At 45.6% G+C, this 20,783-nt stretch overlaps 1 protein-coding gene across 2 annotated transcripts in view; it reads left to right on the top strand.

The window, feature by feature from the left end:
• The first annotated feature begins 272 nt into the window (after window positions 1–272).
• A4GALT (alpha 1,4-galactosyltransferase (P1PK blood group)) overlaps window positions 273–20,783 on the top strand; it is a 43,964-nt gene continuing 23,453 nt past the window's right edge. Inside the window, exon 1 of one of the 2 annotated variants that reach the window (XM_077261397.1) lies at window positions 273–292. The gene's annotated coding sequence lies outside the window, so the exon portion shown is untranslated. Of the gene's footprint in view, window positions 293–18,995; window positions 19,069–20,783 lie in introns of those variants that run through there. The other variant, XM_077261396.1, reaches the window with a different exon arrangement.

Genomic DNA, 20,783 nt, shown 5'->3' with positions numbered 1-20,783 from the left:
TTGTATAGTGGGCTATATTTTGTAATATTTTCTGCTCAGTTGCTTTATCTGAGTCTTTCATGTGTAAAACTCTGCTCAGCCTGTATATCTACTAGGCTCTGATAATTACGTATCTTGATGTGTAGTCTTTTATTTAGATACACAGTGTATTTCCATATAATTTGAATAGAAAGTACTGTGTCCAACAACAAACAGTTCTGCAGAGAGAATCACATGGTACACTTGTATATGTACACATTCGGGTAAGTGTACCATGTGATACACTCTGCAGAACTGTGCATCCAAGATTCTGGTAAGTGAAAGTTGTCTGCTAAACCCATATATTTGTGCCCCAACATCAAATAACTTGATTGTTAAGAGATTACTCTGTTTATTTAAACACAGTCGGGGCGATTTATCAAAAGCTTGCTTCAAATCCACAAAATAGGTGGAACTAGAATACGGCGTGGCTACGCCCGATCATGAAATTCAGCAAAACTGTCATTATTTATATTGCCAGAAATGCTGCTTGAGTACCATTTTTGGTAGGGAGTAATGAAGGCATATGCCGCTGGGAAGAGCACCAAATTCATTGAGATGTGCACCTCTTAATGAATTCAGTGCATTGTTCTCTAGCAAGCACTTCAATAAGACTGGCCTGTCTTAATCAATTGTGCTCCATGTATTTCCCTTTACTTCACAGGGTACAGCGATGGGCACCTGGTGCACCCCTAGTGATGCTAAGCACTCTATGGGGAATGTTTTAAGGATGAGCATATATAGAGGTCTTCCCTGGGGTAATATAAACAAGTTTCAAGTGATGAGATCGCTTCATAATATGGAAGGAGGTTAGGCTTAGATATCTATGCATCTGAGCCTGGCATGTTTGATACTTGGCTGCTGAATGTTTTGGCTACCTGGCCAAATTGAAAACTATATTTTTTTTTGTCTAACTATTATGCAACGATAACAATTAGCTCTTCTGTGTGGGGGTATGTCATTTGGGCTCATTATGTATTTCCCTTCTGACAACGGATACATTAAAGATCACCTAACTTAGGGCCCCTTCACACTGTGCAATCAAAGTCTGAACGAGCGTTCGATTTGTGACGTTTATCCGTCCTCGTTCCGAGGTTGCAAAGTGTGACATGGCGTTACGATTTGCGACGCAGCCCAGCATCGTACGATGTGAAAGAAAGAGCAGAACTTTCTTTCGTCGTAAATGTCCCGCTGTGGCGGTCGAAATCGTAGTATGTGACGGCGGTCATACGAGCTCGTAATGCGACTACGTGGGTTGGGCTTCCGCATACCTGTCTCCTGATTGGGCGTGACGTTTTAGCACGCCCATGCTGGTAATACGTCACGCTCGGAGTCGTAGGACTATGGCGGTGTGAAGGGTAGCGTACGATTGCGACGCGTGACGTTCACATCGCAACTACGTCAGAAAAAGCGTTAACATCGTAGAGTGTGACCGCTGGCTACGAGCTCGTACTGCGATGTCGAATATGACGCAAATGCGTCGTAATCGTAGCAGAATCGACCAGTGTGAAGGTACCCTTACCCCTTCTCATTCAAATTACTCCATAGGAGCTTTGCAGGAGACAAATATATTGAGACCTTCCCTTCTCAACAAAAAACAATTTCAAATGCTACATTGAGATAACTTCATAATAAGGAAGAGTTTTCAAGAGAATAGAGCCACTAATGCATGTATCTAAGCCTATGATGTTTGATACTATCTGCTAAGCCATTTGTCTATACCAATCATGTTATTTTCTGCACAGCTTTGTATGTAAGCTTGTAATTTACTTTACTGAGCTATGACTACAGTATCACATGATATTCATAAATAGCTGTTGCATAATGTTTCTTATGAAACTGTAATTTCATCTGACTGGTTTTCTTTTTTTTTGGCAGTGTTCCATTTTAACCTTTATCAGGGGTAAATCTCGTACCCATCGCTGTATCTGTTGGATTTAATGAGAAATACATTGTGTTTGAATAAACAGAATATTCTTCCAACAAAGACATTTTAAGAGAAGCATATATCAAAGCCTTCCCCTACCCAACAATAGCAATGTTCAGATAAAACAATGAGACAACTTCTTAACAAAGAAGAGATTAGGTTTAGAGAGCAAAGTATCTAAAGGTACCGTCACACTGAGCGACTTTACAACGAGGATGACAACGATCCGTAACGTTGCAGCGTCCTGGATAGCGATCTCGTTGTGTTTGACACGCAGCAGCGATCTGGATCCTGCTGTGATATCGCTGGTCGGAGCTAGAAGTCCAGAACTTTATTTGGTCGTCAGATCGGCGTGTATCGTTGTTTGAGAGCAAAAGCAACGATGCCAGCAATGTTTTACACTTGTATCCAGGGTAAACATCGGGTTACTAAGCGCAGGGCCGCGCTTAGTATCCCAATATTTACCCTGGTTACAAGTGTAAAAGTAAAAAAAAAAAACCACTACATACTCACATTCTGATGTCAGTCACGTCCCCCGCTGGCGTCCACAGGGTTAAAACTGCTTTCGGCAGGAGCGCTTGCTAGCGTCGTTCCCCTGATCGTTGGTCGCTGGAGAGAGCTGTCTGTGTGACAGCTCCCCAGCGACCACACAACGACTTACCAACGGTCACGGCCAGGTCGTATCGCTGGTCGTGATCGTTGGTAAGTCGTTTAGTGTAACGGTACCTTAAGCCTATCGTGTATGTGATACTACTTGCTTTGCTTCTGTATCCACTATGCCCTTTCAACAGTAAGCTTGTCTGAGCTAAGTTTACCTCCAGTAATAGAGGCTCAATCCTTACCTTGTTCAATTATCTTGTTTATGCAGGTGGCACCACTCATATATTAAATTGGTTGTCCACTACTAGGATAACCCTTTCTTAAACTAAATGTTCGGCCCCAATAAAATAGTTAAGCGTATACTCGCCTCCCGTGCTTGCTCCGTTCTTGTAGTGTTGGCACTCGCTCTCCCTGGAGCTGTGATGAGATGTCGTGACACTGGCACACAATCAGCGCCGGCCTCACGGTCTCTCCGCTTTAGGACAAACTGAAGGTGAAGAAGTCAGAGATCAGCTGCAGCCTGGACTTCCTCATCATGTTCAGTTTGTCCAAAGGTGGAGACAGTGACGCTAGCCCCAGGACCCGAAAGCCGACACAGCGGGAAAGACGCCGGCGCGAGAGGTGAGTATAAGATTTATTATTTTATAGGGGCGGAACCTTTAGTTTAAGAAGGGGTTGTCCCAGTAGTGGAAAACACCTTTAAGTACAAAGGGAACAATCCATGTTTCACAATATTGACGATACACTGTGCCAAATAGCATCATTACGACGCAGGAATGATTTACAGTGTCTAGTACCCACTGTATGCCTGAAATAGGTCGTGGTGTAACCATTGCCACCATCTCATCTTAGCATGGGTGAAATACAGTTGGGCCAGAAATATTTGGACAGTGACCGAATCTTTATGATATCAGCTCTGCAGGCCACTATTTGCAATTTTTAAAGGAAACAAATGAGATGCAACTGAAGTGGAGACTTTCAGATTTAATTAAAAGGGTTAAACAAAAATATCAGGCGAAATGTTTAGGAACTGCAGCCATCTTTCTACAAAGCCGCCTCATTTCAGGAGCTCAAAAGAAATTGGCCAAATTAACTTTCCAATAAATAAAACATTCACTTTTACTACTTTGTAGAGAACTCTTTGCAGCAATAATAGCCTGAACCTTGGAGACCTTGGACGTCACCATCGCTGGGTTTCCACCTTTGTGAGGTGTTATAGTAATGACGTCCTGAAGTCTGGAGGCCATGGACGTCACCATCGCTGTCTCCTCCTGTGTGAGGCTTTATATCAATGACAGCCTGAAGGCTGGAGGCCATGGACGTCACCATCACAGGGTTCCCTCTTGTGTGAGGCTTTATAGCAATGACAGCCTGAAGTCTGGAAGTTGTAGACGTCACCATCGCTGGTCTCCTGTGTGAGGCTTTGTAGCAATGATGGCCTGAAGTCTGGAAGTTGTAGACGTCACCATCGCTGGTCTCCTCCTGTGTGAGGCTTTGTAGCAATGATGAAGAAATATGTAGAAAAAAGCGGCAACACTCGCCAATCCAGGTGCGGTCCAAATGCTTTATTGAGGTGTAAACAACAATACCATCCTCGTCGCGGCACGGGGGAATTACAAAGGAGAGGAGGTGAGCAGGATGTGACGACGTCCGTTTCGCGCCTGTGCCGGCGCTTCTACGAGTCTGGGGTGCAGAGGAGTGACGTGGACGTAAATAGGTTAGTAGGAGGAAAAAACCCTCCTTCCTTCCCCTCCGGTTCCACGCCCCCTTCCCTCTACCATCCCGGGACAAAGTGCAACATGTGTGTAACAATAAAAACAATTAAAAACAAAGACCAGACCTATTCACAAGCTACCTACGATAAGAGTAGCATTTGTAGCAATGATGGCCTGAAGTCTGGAAGTTGTAGAAGTCACCATCGCTGGTCTCCTTCTGTGTGAGGCTTTGTAGCAATGACAGCCTGAAGTCTGGAAGTTGTAGACGTCACCATCGCTGGTCTCCTTCTGTGTGAGACTTTGTAGCAATGACTGCCTGAAGTCTGGAAGCCATGGACGTCACCATCGCTGGGTTTCCTCCTGTGTGAGGCTTTGAAGCAATGACGGCCTGATGTCTGGAAGCCATGGACATCACCATTGCTGGTCTCCTCCTTTATGAGGCTTTGCAGCAATGAGAGCCTGAAGTCTGGAAGCCATGGAGGTCACCATCGCTGGTCTCCTCCTGTGTGATGTTTTGCAGCCTTGATGGCTTTAAGTGTGGAGGCCATAAACATCACCATCGCTGGTTTCCTCCTGTGTGATGGTTTGCCGCCTTTTCTGCAGTGACTTCAGTTGTAGCTTGTTTGTGGGTCTTTCTGCCTTAAGTTTTGTTTCCAGCATGAGAAATGTGGCTTGGTGGGGTGAGATCTGGGGATGTCTCGGCCATTGCAAAATAATCCACTTCTTTGCTTTCGAAGGATGTCTTGGGTCATTGGACGACACTTCACAGGACATATGGACAATCAACTTTGCTGCATGTGGATGAATCTGAGCAGAAAGTCTCGCCCTGTACATACAGGAATCATCCAGCCGCTTCTGTCTTCAGTCACAACATCAATAACCAATAGTGACTCGGTGCCATTGGAAGCCAAGCATGCTCGCGCTATCACATCGCTTCCACCATGTGTTAGAGGATGTGCTGTGCCAAGGATCAGGAGCTGCTCCAAGCCTTCTTTGTACTTTCTTCTTCCCATCATTCTGGTATAGGTTGATCTTAACTTTGCTTTTCCAGAATTTGGAGGCTTCTTAGATGTGTTTTTGGCAAAGACTAATCCAGCCTTTCTATTTTTAAGGCTGATTAATGGAAGGTTTAAACCCTCTGTATTTGCTCTCATGATGTCTTCTCTTTGTGGTAGACTAAAGGTACCGTCACACTCAGCAACTTTACAACGAGAACGACAACGATCCGTGACATTGCAGCGTCCTGGATAGCGATCTTGTTGTGTTTGACACGCAGCAGCGATCAGGATCCCGCTGTGCCATCGCTGGTCGGAGCTAGAAGTTCAGAACTTTATTTCGTCGCCAGGTCGGCGTGTATCGTCATGTTTGACATCAAAAGCAACGACGCCAGCAATGCCAGACATGGAGCTATCAACCAGTGAGAACGAGAAGTGAGTCGCCGTTACGTCACTGGATCGCTCCTGCATCGTTCTGGAGTTGCTGTGTTTGACGTCTCTACAGACACCTAAACAGCGACGCTCCAGCGATCTAGTGTAGGTCGGCTCGTCTATATCGCCGCAGCATCGCTGAGTGTGACGGTACCTTAAGTATTATGGACCTGGTGGTTAGGAGCACTTGGAATGACCTGATGAGTAAACTCAAAAAACGGAACTAGCTCTGGGAAGTGGGAACTCTGCTGACCGCAAACTCTACTCCTATCGCACACACTAGAAATAGCCGTGGAGCGTACCTAACTCTCCCTAGACGCCTCTTCACAGCCTAAGAGCTAACTACCCCTAAAGATAGAAATAGAAGCCTAACCTTGCCTCAGAGAAATTCCCCAAAGATAAAGGCAGCCCCCCACATATATTGACTGTGAGTTAAGAGGAAAGTCACAAACACAGGAATGAAACAGGTTTTAGCATAGGAGGCCAGACTTACTAAATAGTCAGAGGATAGAAAAGAATACTATGCGGTCAGCATAAAAAAACTACAAAACCACTCAGAGTATGCAAAAAGACCCCCGCATTGACTCACGGTGTGGAGGTGCAACACTGCACCCCAGAGCTTCCAGCTAGCAAGGAAACATCATGATAGCAAGCTGGACTAGAATTTAGCAGAGCTAAGAAATATATTCAGGTAGCAGTAACAACAAATGAACTAGCAGGGACTTAGCTTCTGCTGGAGTAGACAGGTCCTGTTGTGACCCCAATGGCGAGGGTCTCAGAGGAACGTGGAAGTCTGCAAGATACAAAAATCCAGCTCATAGGGCAGTGGTAACTGGGTTGACCATATATCTACTCCTAACGCCAACACTAGAAATAGCCGGGGATCATTCCTACGTTGATTCTAGATGACACGCGCCAGCCGGAGAATCTAACTACCCCTAGTAGAAGAAAACAAAGACCTCTCTTGCCTCCAGAGAAAGGGACCCCAAAGCAGGATAGAAGCCCCCCACAAATAATAACGGTGAGGTAAGAGGAAATAACAAACACAGAAATGAACCAGGTTTAGCACAGAGAGGCCCGCTTACTAATAGCAGAATAAAGAAAGGTAACTTATATGGTCAACAAAAACCCTATCAAAATCCACACTGGAAATTCAAGAACCCCCGAACCGTCTAACGGTCCGGGGGGAGAACACCAGCCCCCTAGAGCTTCCAGCAAAGATCAGGATACAGATATGGAACAAGCTGGACAAAAATACAAAACAAAACAAATAGCAAAAAGCAAAATAGCAGACTTAGCTGATATAACCGGAACCAGGATCAGTAGACAAGAGCACAGCAGATTAGCTCTGATAACTACGTTGCCAGGCATTGAACTGAAGGTCCAGGGAGCTTATATAGCAACACCCCTAACTAACGACCCAGGTGCGGATAAAAGGAATGACAGAAAAACCAGAGTCAAAAAACTAGTAACCACTAGAGGGAGCCAAAAAGCAAATTCACAACAGTACCCCCCCCTTAGTGAGGGGTCACCGAACCCTCACCACGACCACCAGGGCGATCAGGATGAGCGGCATGAAAGGCACGAACTAAATCGGCCGCATGAACATCAGAGGCGACCACCCAGGAATTATCCTCCTGACCATAGCCCTTCCACTTGACCAGGTACTGAAGCCTCCGCCTGGAGAGGCGCGAATCCAAGATCTTCTCCACCACGTACTCCAACTCGCCCTCAACCAACACCGGAGCAGGCGGCTCAGCAGAAGGAACAACAGGCACAACGTACCGCCGCAACAAGGACCTATGAAATACATTGTGAATAGCAAACGACACAGGAAGATCCAGACGAAAAGATACAGGATTAAGGATTTCCAATATCTTGTAAGGACCAATGAAGCGAGGTTTAAATTTTGGAGAGGAGACCTTCATAGGAATAAAGCGAGAAGAAAGCCACACCAAATCCCCAACGCGTAGTCGGGGACCCACACCGCGGCGGCGGTTGGCAAAGCGCTGAGCCCTCTCCTGTGACAACTTCAAGTTGTCCACCACATGATTCCAGATCCGCTGCAACCTATCCACCACAGAATCCACCCCAGGACAGTCAGAAGGCTCCACATGACCCGAAGAAAAGCGAGGATGGAAACCAGAGTTGCAGAAAAAAGGCGAAACCAAGGTGGCGGAACTAGCCCGATTATTAAGGGCAAACTCAGCCAACGGCAAGAATGTCACCCAATCGTCCTGATCAGCAGAGACAAAGCACCTCAAATAAGCCTCCAAAGTCTGGTTGGTTCGCTCCGTCTGTCCATTAGTCTGAGGATGGAAAGCAGATGAAAACGACAAATCAATGCCCATCCTATTACAAAAGGATCGCCAGAACCTAGAAACGAACTGGGATCCTCTGTCTGACACAATATTCTCAGGGATGCCGTGCAAACGAACCACGTTCTGGAAAAACACAGGAACCAGATCGGAAGAGGAAGGCAGCTTAGGCAAAGGAACCAAATGGACCATCTTGGAGAAGCGATCACATATCACCCAGATGACAGACATGCCCTGAGACACCGGAAGATCAGAAATGAAATCCATGGAGATATGTGTCCAAGGTCTCTTCGGGACAGGCAAGGGCAAGAGCAACCCGCTGGCACGAGAACAGCAAGGCTTAGCTCGAGCACAAGTACCACAGGACTGCACAAATGACCGCACATCCCTTGACAAGGAAGGCCACCAAAAGGACCTGGCCACCAGATCTCTGGTGCCAAAAATTCCCGGGTGACCTGCCAACACTGAGGAATGAACCTCGGAAATGACTCTGCTGGTCCATTTATCCGGGACAAACAGTCTGTCAGGTGGACAAGACTCAGGCCTATCAGCCTGAAATCTCTGCAACACACGTCGCAGATCCGGAGAAATAGCTGACAAGATAACTCCATCCTTAAGGATACCAACAGGATCAGCGAGTCCAGGAGCATCAGGCACAAAGCTCCTAGAAAGAGCATCGGCCTTCACATTCTTTGAACCAGGTAAATACGAGACAACAAAATCAAAGCGGGAGAAAAACAATGACCAGCGGGCCTGTCTCGGATTAAGGCGTTTAGCAGACTCGAGATACATCAGATTTTTGTGATCAGTCAAGACCACCACACGATGCTTAGCACCCTCGAGCCAATGACGCCACTCCTCAAATGCCCATTTCATGGCCAACAACTCCCGATTGCCCACATCATAATTTCGCTCGGCAGGCGAAAATTTCCTAGAGAAAAAGGCACAAGGTTTCATAACAGAGCAACCAGGGCCTCTCTGCGACAAAACGGCCCCTGCTCCAATCTCTGAAGCATCCACTTCAACCTGAAAGGGAAGTGAGATATCGGGCTGGCACAAAACAGGCGCCGAAGTAAACCAGCGTTTTAACTCCTGGAAAGCCTCCACGGCAGCAGGAGCCCAGTTAGCTACATCGGAGCCCTTCTTGGTCATATCCGTCAAAGGTTTCACAATGCTAGAAAAATTTGCGATAAAACGACGGTAGAAGTTAGCGAAACCCAAGAACTTCTGAAGACTCTTAACTGACGAGGGCTGAGTCCAATCAAGAATAGCTCGGACCTTGACTGGGTCCATCTCCACAGCAGAAGGGGAAAAAATGAACCCCAAAAAGGGAACCTTCTGTACACCAAAGAGACACTTTGAGCCCTTGACAAACAAAGAATTTTCACGCAAAATTTTAAAGACCAACCTGACCTGCTCCACATGCGAGTCCCAATTATCAGAAAAAACCAAAATATCATCCAGATAAACTATCAAAAATTTATCCAGATACTTCCGGAAAATGTCATGCATAAAGGACTGAAAAACTGAAGGCGCATTGGAGAGCCCAAAAGGCATCACCAAGTACTCAAAATGACCTTCGGGCGTATTGAATGCGGTTTTCCATTCATCCCCTTGCTTAATGCGCACAAGGTTGTACGCACCACGAAGGTCTATCTTGGTGAACCACTTGGCACCTTTAATCCGGGCAAACAAGTCAGACAACAGCGGCAAAGGATACTGAAATTTGACAGTGATCTTATTTAAAAGCCGATAATCAATACAAGGCCTCAAAGATCCGTCCTTTTTAGCCACAAAAAAGAATCCCGCCCCAAGAGGGGAAGAAGAAGGACGAATATGTCCTTTCTCCAGAGACTCCTTGATATACGAACGCATAGCGGTATGTTCAGGTACCGACAGATTAAACAGTCTTCCCTTAGGAAATTTACTGCCTGGGATCAAATCTATAGCACAGTCACAGTCCCTATGAGGAGGCAGTGCACTGGACCTGGACTCGCTAAAGACATCCTGATAATCAGACAAATACTCCGGAACTTCCGAAGGCGTAGAAGAAGCAATAGACACAGGCAGGGAATCCCCATGAATACCACGACAGCCCCAACTTGACACTGACATAGCCTTCCAGTCCAGGACGGGATTATGGGTCTGTAACCATGGCAGCCCTAAAACAACCAAATCATGCATTTTATGTAAAACAAGAAAACGTATCACCTCGCGGTGTTCAGGAGTCATGCACATGGTAACCTGTGTCCAATACTGCGGTTTATTTGCCGCCAATGGCGTAGCATCAATCCCCCTAAGAGGAATAGGATTTTCTAATGGTTCAAGAATAAAACCACAGTGCTTAGCAAATGACAGATCCATAAGACTCAGGGCAGCACCTGAATCTACAAACGCCATGACAGGATAAGATGACAGTGAGCAAATCAAAGTTACAGACAGAATAAATTTAGGTTGCAAATTACCAACGGTGACCGGACTAACAACCTTAGCTATACGTTTAGAGCATGCTGAGATAACATGTGTAGAATCACCACAGTAGTAACACAAGCCATTCCGGCGTCTATGAATTTTCCGCTCATTTCTAGACAGGATTCTATCACATTGCATTAAATCAGGTGTCTGTTCAGACAACACCATGAGGGAATTTGCGGTTTTTCTATCACATTGCACCGAATTAGGTGTCTGTTCAGACAACACCATGAGGGAATTTGCGGTTTTGCGCTCCCGCAACCGCCGGTCAATTTGAATAGCCAGTGCCATAGTATCATTCAGACCTGTGGGAATGGGAAAACCCACCATAACATTCTTAATGGCCTTAGAAAGGCCATTTCTAAAATTAGCGGCCAGTGCACACTCGTTCCAATGTGTCAGCACGGACCATTTCCGAAATTTTTGGCAGTACACTTCAGCCTCGTCCTGCCCCTGAGACATAGCCAGCAAGGCCTTTTCTGCCTGAATCTCAAGATTGGGTTCCTCATAAAGTAAACCGAGCGCCAGAAAAAACGCATCAATATCGGCCAATGCCGGATCTCCAGGCGCCAGCGAAAAAGCCCAATCTTGAGGGTCGCCCCGTAAGAACGAAATAACAATTTTTACTTGCTGAGCGGAGTCTCCAGATGAACAGGGTCTCAGGGACAAAAACAATTTGCAATTATTCATGAAATTCCTAAACTTAAACCTGTCTCCGGAAAACAGTTCAGGAATCGGTATCTTAGGTTCTGACCTAGGACTTCTGATAACATAGTCTTGTAAGCCCTGCACACGAGTAGCCAGCTGGTCCACACTTGTAATCAAGGTCTGGACATTCATGTCTGCAGCAAGCTTAAGCCACTCTGAGGTAAAGGGGAAGAAGAAAAAAAAAATGAGAGAGGGAAAAAAAAACCTCAGAATCTTCTTTCTTGTAATCCCTCTTTTGCAATGCATTACACATATAATACTCGCCTGGCAAACTGTTGTGACCCCAATGGCGAGGGTCTCAGAGGAACGTGGAAGTCTGCAAGATACAAAAATCCAGCTCATAGGGCAGTGGTAACTGGGTTGACCATATATCTACTCCTAACGCCAACACTAGAAATAGCCGGGGATCATTCCTACGTTGATTCTAGATGACACGCGCCAGCCGGAGAATCTAACTACCCCTAGTAGAAGAAAACAAAGACCTCTCTTGCCTCCAGAGAAAGGGACCCCAAAGCAGGATAGAAGCCCCCCACAAATAATAACGGTGAGGTAAGAGGAAATAACAAACACAGAAATGAACCAGGTTTAGCACAGAGAGGCCCGCTTACTAATAGCAGAATAAAGAAAGGTAACTTATATGGTCAACAAAAACCCTATCAAAATCCACACTGGAAATTCAAGAACCCCCGAACCGTCTAACGGTCCGGGGGGAGAACACCAGCCCCCTAGAGCTTCCAGCAAAGATCAGGATACAGATATGGAACAAGCTGGACAAAAATACAAAACAAAACAAATAGCAAAAAGCAAAATAGCAGACTTAGCTGATATAACCGGAACCAGGATCAGTAGACAAGAGCACAGCAGATTAGCTCTGATAACTACGTTGCCAGGCATTGAACTGAAGGTCCAGGGAGCTTATATAGCAACACCCCTAACTAACGACCCAGGTGCGGATAAAAGGAATGACAGAAAAACCAGAGTCAAAAAACTAGTAACCACTAGAGGGAGCCAAAAAGCAAATTCACAACAGGTCCTCAGAGAAGTCCAAGAGAGATCTGAACCAATTCTGATACATTGACAGCTGGCATCAGGTAACGATCTGAGTGGAGTTAAATAGGGAAGCAGCATAGCAACATAACGAGAGCAGCTGGTAAAGTCAACCTAGTGACCAGCAGTTCCGCTCGAAGCCACCAGAGGGAGCCCAAGAGCAGAACTAACCAAAGTACCATTCATGACCACAGGAGGGAGTCCGAGAACGGAATTCACAACACTTAAGATACTGAAACACCGACTTCCTGCAGCGATTCTTGGGTGGATGTTGTGAAAGGGTTTTTCTTCATCATGGAAAGGATTCTGCGATTATCCACCAATGTTCTCTTCCGTGGACGTCCAGGCCTTTCAGAGTCCCCAGGCTCATCAGTGTGCTTTTTCGTTTTGCAAACTGTTGATTTAGCCACTCCTAACATTTCTGCTATCTCTCTGCTGTATTTCTTCATTTCCAATCTAAGGATGGTCTGTTTCTCTTCCATTGAGAGCTTCTTTTTCCGCATGCTGTGGGTTTACAGCAACAACTTTCCAATGCAAATGCCACACCCGGAATCCGCTCCAGCCCTTTTACCTGCTTAATCGATGATGGATTAACGAGGGAAAAGCCCATGCAGTCTATTAAAGAGCTGCTGAGATAATGGTCTAATTACCTTTGGTCTCTTAAAACAAATAGGGAGCTCCATATTTAATTCCTAAACCCTTCCTCCAATGAGATTGTGAATATCCTCAAATTAAAGCTGAGAGTAGTGTTGAGCATTCCGATACCGCAAGTATCGGGTATCAGCCGATATTTGCAGTATCGGAATTCCGATACCGAGTTCCGATATTTTTGTGATATCGAAAATCGGAATCGGAAGTTCCCAGTGTATGGTTCCCAGGGTCTGGAGGAGAGGAGACTCTCCTTCAGGCCCTGGGATCCATATTCATGTAAAAAATAAAGAATTAAAATAAAAAATATGGATATACTCACCCGTCCGGCGGCCCCTGGACCTTACCGATGTAACCGGCAGCTTCCGTTCCTAAGAATGAGGGGTTTAGGACCTGCGATGACGTCGCGGCTTGTCATTGGTCGCGTGAGCGGTCACATGAGCGGTCACGCGACCAATCACAAGCCGCGACGTCATCGCAGGTCCTAAACCCCTCATTCTTAGGAACGCAGGCTGCCGGTTACATCGGTAAGGTCCAGGGGCCGCCGGACGGGTGAGTATATCCATATTTTTTATTTTAATTCTTTATTTTTTACATGAATATGGATCCCAGGGCCTGAAGGAGAGTTTCCTCTCCTTCAGACCCTGGGCACCATAAGGGATACCTTCCGATACTTGGTGTCCCATTGACTTGTATTGGTATCGGGTATCGGTATCGGCGATATCCGATATTTTTCGGGTATCGGCCGATACTATCCGATACCGATACTTTCAAGTATCGGAAGGTATCGCTCAACACTAGCTGAGAGTCGTCACTTCCAGACCAGATTGATTATTAAATGTGTTTTGGTAAACGGCCAAAACTTGTGTCACTGTCCAAATGTTCCTGGACCGAATGCTAAAGGAGGTGACAAGAACCCTCAGAAGTCTGAGCCTCTATTGTTGATTGTCATGAGAAGGAGATTATAATTACCAGTAAGTTAATCTGATATAACATCAACAACCTGTGACATGCGACCAACCTAAACACGCTGTGAGCCAAGGCTTTGTGTCATTTTTGTTTATTTTTACTTTTTACCGATTGGTTGTCTGCTTAATTGTTTTTTTTTTAGTGTTTCCCATCTACTAATAATGATGGGAATGTTTTCCAGATATGAAGAGTATTAACCCCTTAAGGATTTAATAGTTCGTAGAATAATGCACACAGTGATGTCACAGTACAGGAATAATGCGCTCAGTGATGTCACAGTACAGGGATAATACACACAGTGATGTCACACTACAAGGATAATGCACACCATGATGTCACAGTACAGGGATAATACACACAGTGATGTCACAGTACAGGGATAATACACACAGTGATGTCACAGTACAAGAATAATGTCACATTACAGGGAAAATACACAGTGATGTCACAGTACAGGGATAATGCACACAGTGATGTCACAGTACAAGCATAATGCACACAGTGATGTCACAGTACAGGGATAATGTACACAGTGATGTCACAGTACAGGGATAATGCACACAGTGATGTCACACTACAGGGATAATGCACACAGTGATGTCACACCACAAGGATAATGCACACCGTGATGTCACAGTGCAGGCATAATACACACAGTGATGTCACAGTACAGAGATAATACACACAGTGATGTCACAATACAGGGAAAATACACAGTGATGTCACAGTACAGGGATAATGCACACAGTGATGTCACAGTACAGGGATAATGCACACAGTAATGTCACAGTACACGGATAATGCACACAGTGATGTCACAGTACAGGGATAATGCACACAGTGATGTCACCGTACAGGGATAATGCACACTGTGATGTCACAGTACAGGGATAATGCACACTGTGATGTCACAGTACAGGGATAATGCACACAGTGATGTCACAGTACAGCGTTAATGTACACAGTGATGTCACAGTACAGGGATAATACACACAGTGATGTCACAGTACAGTGATAATGCACAAGTACTCACTATGTCATCTAAGCCCCTTGTAATAACTGTGCCCCCAGTGCCCACAATACCAAGTGGGCCCCTCTCCGTGACTATGTGGGAAGCCGTCTGCACATTATGCCTTCTCCTGTGCTGTGTCTTAATATCTTTTCGTTCTATCCAGTATTTTCTACGATGTTTCGTGTTCTGTGTTTTGTGTGACTGCACTTATTTTGGAAGCAGGTAAAAAATTAATCAAATAAACCCAAAACAAAACAAGATAAAACCAGCAGCCTCCTGAGACACTGCAATAACTGCACAGTACGACTCCTCCTAGTGGTGACTGCGGACAGGATCTTATCATGTATCTCTGTATACAGGGAGCTCCCCCTAGTGGTGGCTGCAGACAGGATCTTATCATGTATCTCTGTATACAGGGAGCTCCCCCTAGTGGTGGCTGCAGACAGGATCGTATCATGTGTCTCTGTATACAGGGAGATCCCCCTAGTGGTGGCTGCAGACAGGATCTTATCATGTGTCTCTGTATACAGGGAGCTCCCCCTAGTGGTGGCTGCAGACAGGATCTTATCATGTATCTCTGTCTACAGGGAGCTCCCCCTAGTGGTGGCTGCAGACAGGATCGTATCATGTGTCTCTGTATACAGGGAGATCCCCCTAGTGGTGGCTGCAGACAGGATCTTATCATGTGTCTCTGTATACAGGGAGCTCCCCCTAGTGGTGGCTGCAGACAGGATCTTATCATGTATCTCTGTCTACAGGGAGCTCCCCCTAGTGGTGACTGCAGACAGGATCTTATCATGTATCTCTGTATACAGGGAGCTCCCCCTAGTGGTGGCTGCAGACAGTATCTTATCTTGTATCTCTGTATACAGGGAGCTCCCCCTAGTGGTGGCTGCAGACAGGATCTTATCTTGTATCTCTGTATACAGGAAGCTCCCCCTAGTGGTGGCTGCAGACAGGATCTTATCATGTATCTCTGTATACAGGGAGCTCCCCCTAGTGGTGACTGCAGACAGGATCTTATCATGTGTCTCTGTATACAGGGAGCTCCCCCTAGTGGTGGCTGCAGACAGGATCTTATCATGTATCTCTGTATACAGGGAGCTCCCCCTAGTGGTGACTGCAGACAGGATCTTATCATGTATCTCTGTATACAGGGAGCTCCCCCTAGTGGTGGCTGCAGACAGGATCTTATCATGTATCTCTGTATATAGGGAGCTCCCCCTAGTGGTGGCTGCAGACAGGATCTTATCATGTATCTCTGTATACAGGGAGCTCCCCCTAGTGGTGGCTGCAGACAGGATCTTATCATGTATCTCTGTATACAGGAAGCTCCCCCTAGTGGTGGCTGCAGACAGGATCTTATCATGTATCTCTGTATACAGGAAGCTCCCCCTAGTGGTGGCTGCAGACAGGATCTTATCATGTATCTCTGTACACAGGGAGCTCCCCCTAGTGGTGGCTGCAGACAGGATCTTATCATGTATCTCTGTATACAGGGAGCTCCCCCTAGTGGTGGCTGCAGACAGGATCTTATCATGTATCTCTGTATACAGGGAGCTCCCCCTAGTGGTGGTTGCAGACAGTATCTTATCTTGTATCTCTGTATACAGGGAGCTCCCCCTAGTGGTGGCTGCAGACAGGATCTTATCTTGTATCTCTGTATACAGGAAGCTCCCCCTAGTGGTGGCTGCAGACAGGATCTTATCATGTATCTCTGTATACAGGGAGCTCCCCCTAGTGGTGGCTGCAGACAGGAGCTTATCATGTATCTCGGTATACAGGGAGCTCCCCCTAGTGGTGGCTGCAGACAGGATCTTATCATGTATCTCTGTATACAGGGAGCTCCCCCTAGTGGTGACTGCAGACAGGATCTTACCATGTGTCTCTGTATACAGGGAGCTCCCCCTAGTGGTGACTGCAGACAGGATCTTATCATGTGTCTCTGTATACAGGGAGCTCCCCCTAGTGGTGGCTGCAGACAGGATCTTATCATGTATCTCTGTATACAGGGAGCTCCCCCTAGTGGTGGCTGCAGACATGACCTTATCATGTATCTCTGTATACAGGGAGCTCCCCCTAGTGGTGGCTGCAGACAGAATCTTATCATGTATCTCTGTATACAGGGAGCTCCCCCTAGTGGTGGCTACAGACAGGATCTTATCATGTATCTCTGTATACAGGGAGCTCCCCCTAGTGGTGGCTGCAGACATGACCTTATCATGTATCTCTGTATACAGGGAGCTCCCCCTAGTGGTGGCTGCAGACAGAATCTTATCATGTATCTCTGTATACAGGGAGCTCCCCCTAGTGGTGGCTGCAGACATGACCTTATCATGTATCTCTGTATACAGGGAGCTCCCCCTAGTGGTGGTTGCAGACAGTATCTTATCTTGTATCTCTGTATACAGGGAGCTCCCCCTAGTGGTGGCTGCAGACAGGATCTTATCTTGTATCTCTGTATACAGGAAGCTCCCCCTAGTGGTGGCTGCAGACAGGATCTTATCATGTATCTCTGTATACAGGGAGCTCCCCCTAGTGGTGACTGCAGACAGGATCTTATCTTGTATCTCTGTATACAGGGAGCTCCCCCTAGTGGTGACTGCAGACAGGATCTTATCATGTATCTCTGTATACAGGGAGCTCCCCCTAGTGGTGACTGCAGACAGGATCTTATCATGTGTCTCTGTATACAGGGAGCTCCCCCTAGTGGTGGCTGCAGACAGGATCTTATCATGTATCTCTGTATACAGGGAGCTCCCCCTAGTGGTGGCTGCAGACAGGATCTTATCATGTATCTCTGTATATAGGGAGCTCCCCCTAGTGGTGGCTGCAGACAGGATCTTATCATGTGTCTCTGTATACAGGGAGCTCCCCCTAGTGGTGGCTGCAGACAGGATCTTTTAGGCTCATGTGGGAAAATGTTGTAAAATAAAAATATAAGTGTTATTTATTTTTAGAAAACGTAAAGTGAATTAACAAAAAAGAAATTTAAATTCCTTCAGTAACTGATCACTTTCTGTCACCTCCATCATCAGTTTCTAGTGACTGTCCATCGCCTCCATCATCAGTATCTGGCGACCGCCCGCTACCTCCATCACTCCTTCTCGTCATCTGTACACAGTTCTTGAAGGATCTCGGACGCCTCCTGATGGTGTGACGTGATGGGGAAGTATCTGTGGTTAGTTCTCCGACATGTTTGGCGTAACCTCCTGCCGAGTTGCGCTTTCTGCAGTTGTATCCAGAAGACATTTCTACTGGAGTTTATGTCCCAATGTTTCTATGTGTAAGATTTGTTTGTTGACAGTGAATGTGGATGACCCAGTTTACACCCAAAAAACTAGATATCTGACGTGATCCAACACTTCTCACAGCTGAGGGTTTGCTACTTTTGTTTCCAGTGTAAACTATCCCGTGTTAGGGCAACAGTACGATTGTATATATATATATATATATATATATATATATATATATATATATATATAATACATTATCCCCTGCACTGATACATTGTAACAAACACAGGAGAGAACGTCGTGCTGATGATAACATAGAAAGAATGCAGCTGTAACAAACCCTCAGCTGTGTAAAATCTTAGGTCAGGACTGGCTATAAATAAGAATGTGGCTGCAGTCAGAAATCTTGGTATAAATTAGAACTATGGTCTGATCAATTCTATGTTCATGTCCCTTTAAGTAGCCAGTAATGTTTTGATACAATGTAACAGTTATTTGTTTTCATTTTAAACTTCTAGTTCCATTCCGAATAGATTTAAAGGGCCGGTGCACCAGGAATAGTTTTTTCTAGCACATCCTTTCCACTGAGTGGTCAATGGGGGAAACTTCTATTAATTTCCTTTTGCCTCCAATTATTATTATCCCATTCCCCAGGGGTCTTTATTGCTGACTCTTGCCCACGACCTTGGCTATATACGAGGGAAACAGTCCGCAAGGTGCTGCCGTCCTACCTGCTGACCCTTATCGGAGCTCGTAAGATTTCGGAGATTATTTTACGAAGAACATTGTTTTGTGTTTTTGCCAATCTGAGGCACAGAGTCGCTCCGCACCTGACACCTCCCTCCATACAACCAGCCTGGGAGGTGTCAGATAAAGGGAAGTCGTCCAACATCTGGGATCTGCGCTCACATCACGCAGTGATCTCGGCGTGGACACGACCCACTGGATCAATGACAGGAACCATAGATCAGGTAGGATTCTATCTGCACGCACCGATGTAGCAGAGCTGAAGGCGTCATTGAATTGCTGCTTCTTTTGTGACCTGAGTGAAGAGAAAATCTGGAGAAAAGGACTAAGTCACTTCCCCTCCACCTGACAAACTCAGCTCTGCTACATCTGGAGAAAATCCCTTCCTTTATCCTGACAGCTCTGCTATTTATCTGAAAAAACTGACTAACACCATTACGACTCTCGGCAAAGTCGGCTCTCGGCAAAGTCACCTCTGCTAGATCTGACAAACTCGGCTCTGCTGCATTCCTTCAGTCCACATCTACATTCACCATCCATATGGATAAATAATACTGCGATGTATCCTCCACACAACACGGTCATTCATTGCCTAAATAATACTGCCATACAATGTATAAATATATAATAATGCCGTATCTACATTCACCATCCATATAAATAATACTGCCATACAATGTATAAATAATGCCGTATCTACATTCACCATCCATATAAATAATACTGCCATACAATGTATAAATAATGCCGTATCTACATTCACCCTCCATATAAATAATACTGCCATACAATGTATAAATAATGCCGTATCTACATTCACCCTCCATATAAATAATACTGCCATACAATGTATAAATAATGCCGTATCTACATTCACCCTCCATATAAATAATACTGCCATACAATGTATAAATAATGCCGTATCTACATTCACCCTCCATATAAATAATACTGCCATACAATGTATAAATAATGCCGTATCTACATTCACCCTCCATATAAATAATACTGTCATACAATGTATAAATAATGCCGTATCTACATTCACCCTCCATATAAATAATACTGCCATACAATGTATAAATAATGCCGTATCTACATTCACCCTCCATATAAATAATACTGTCATACAATGTATAAATAATGCCGTATCTACATTCACCCTCCATATAAATAATACTGCCATACAATGTATAAATAATGCCGTACCTACATTCGCCATCCATATGGATAAATAAGACTGTGGAGACCTGGGTGCCTTAACCAGTGCCTTCCCCCCTCCCATCAATCCCGTAATGAAACACACACAGTCCTAGGTGGGTTGAACAGGTCGGTCACAGTTTATTAATTAAATAAGCAGAGAAAGGCAATTACATTTCGTAACGGGCTGCTCGCGCCGAGCTCCTGTCCTTGATCGACAGGGAAATTGGCCCAACAAGCGGTTACGACCTTTGCCCTCCTCCACTTCTTCCGCCACGGTGGATCCCGTGTATTACCTACACGGGACTCCGACCCCACCCATCAATGTTAGGGCCTGTTCAACCCCATCCTGTAAACCAGACAGAAAAATATCGAGGCCAATGTCCGTCAGGTGAACTCCATCCGGTCTTAATAGTGGCGTGTTATCCCCTTGCAGCTGGCGATGACGAATTACGATACCGCCTGTTTCTCTAATAAATTTTCCAATCTGAGCATTGAATTTCCTTCTTGTCCGCTCTATGGCTCTTTTATCTCTTGCGCCTCGCCAGACGGCCCGTGGTGTTATATCCGACCACACCAGACTGATGTTCCTGAATAAACAGCTGAACCGTTCCATATCCGTTGTCATCCATTTATACAGCTCGGCCACCTTTTGCTTGCCTAGGTCATTGCCACCCGCGTGCAGCACCATTATCACCGGGCGTTCCGCCCTCCTCGCTATGCCAACCATCTCTTTGAA

The sequence above is a fragment of the Ranitomeya variabilis genome, chromosome 5 (assembly GCF_051348905.1).
Source record: "Ranitomeya variabilis isolate aRanVar5 chromosome 5, aRanVar5.hap1, whole genome shotgun sequence".
In the NCBI taxonomy this organism is placed as follows: Eukaryota; Metazoa; Chordata; class Amphibia; order Anura; family Dendrobatidae; genus Ranitomeya; species Ranitomeya variabilis.
Note: the sequence above shows the minus strand (reverse complement) of the source record. Positions and strands in the feature narration are given on the sequence as shown.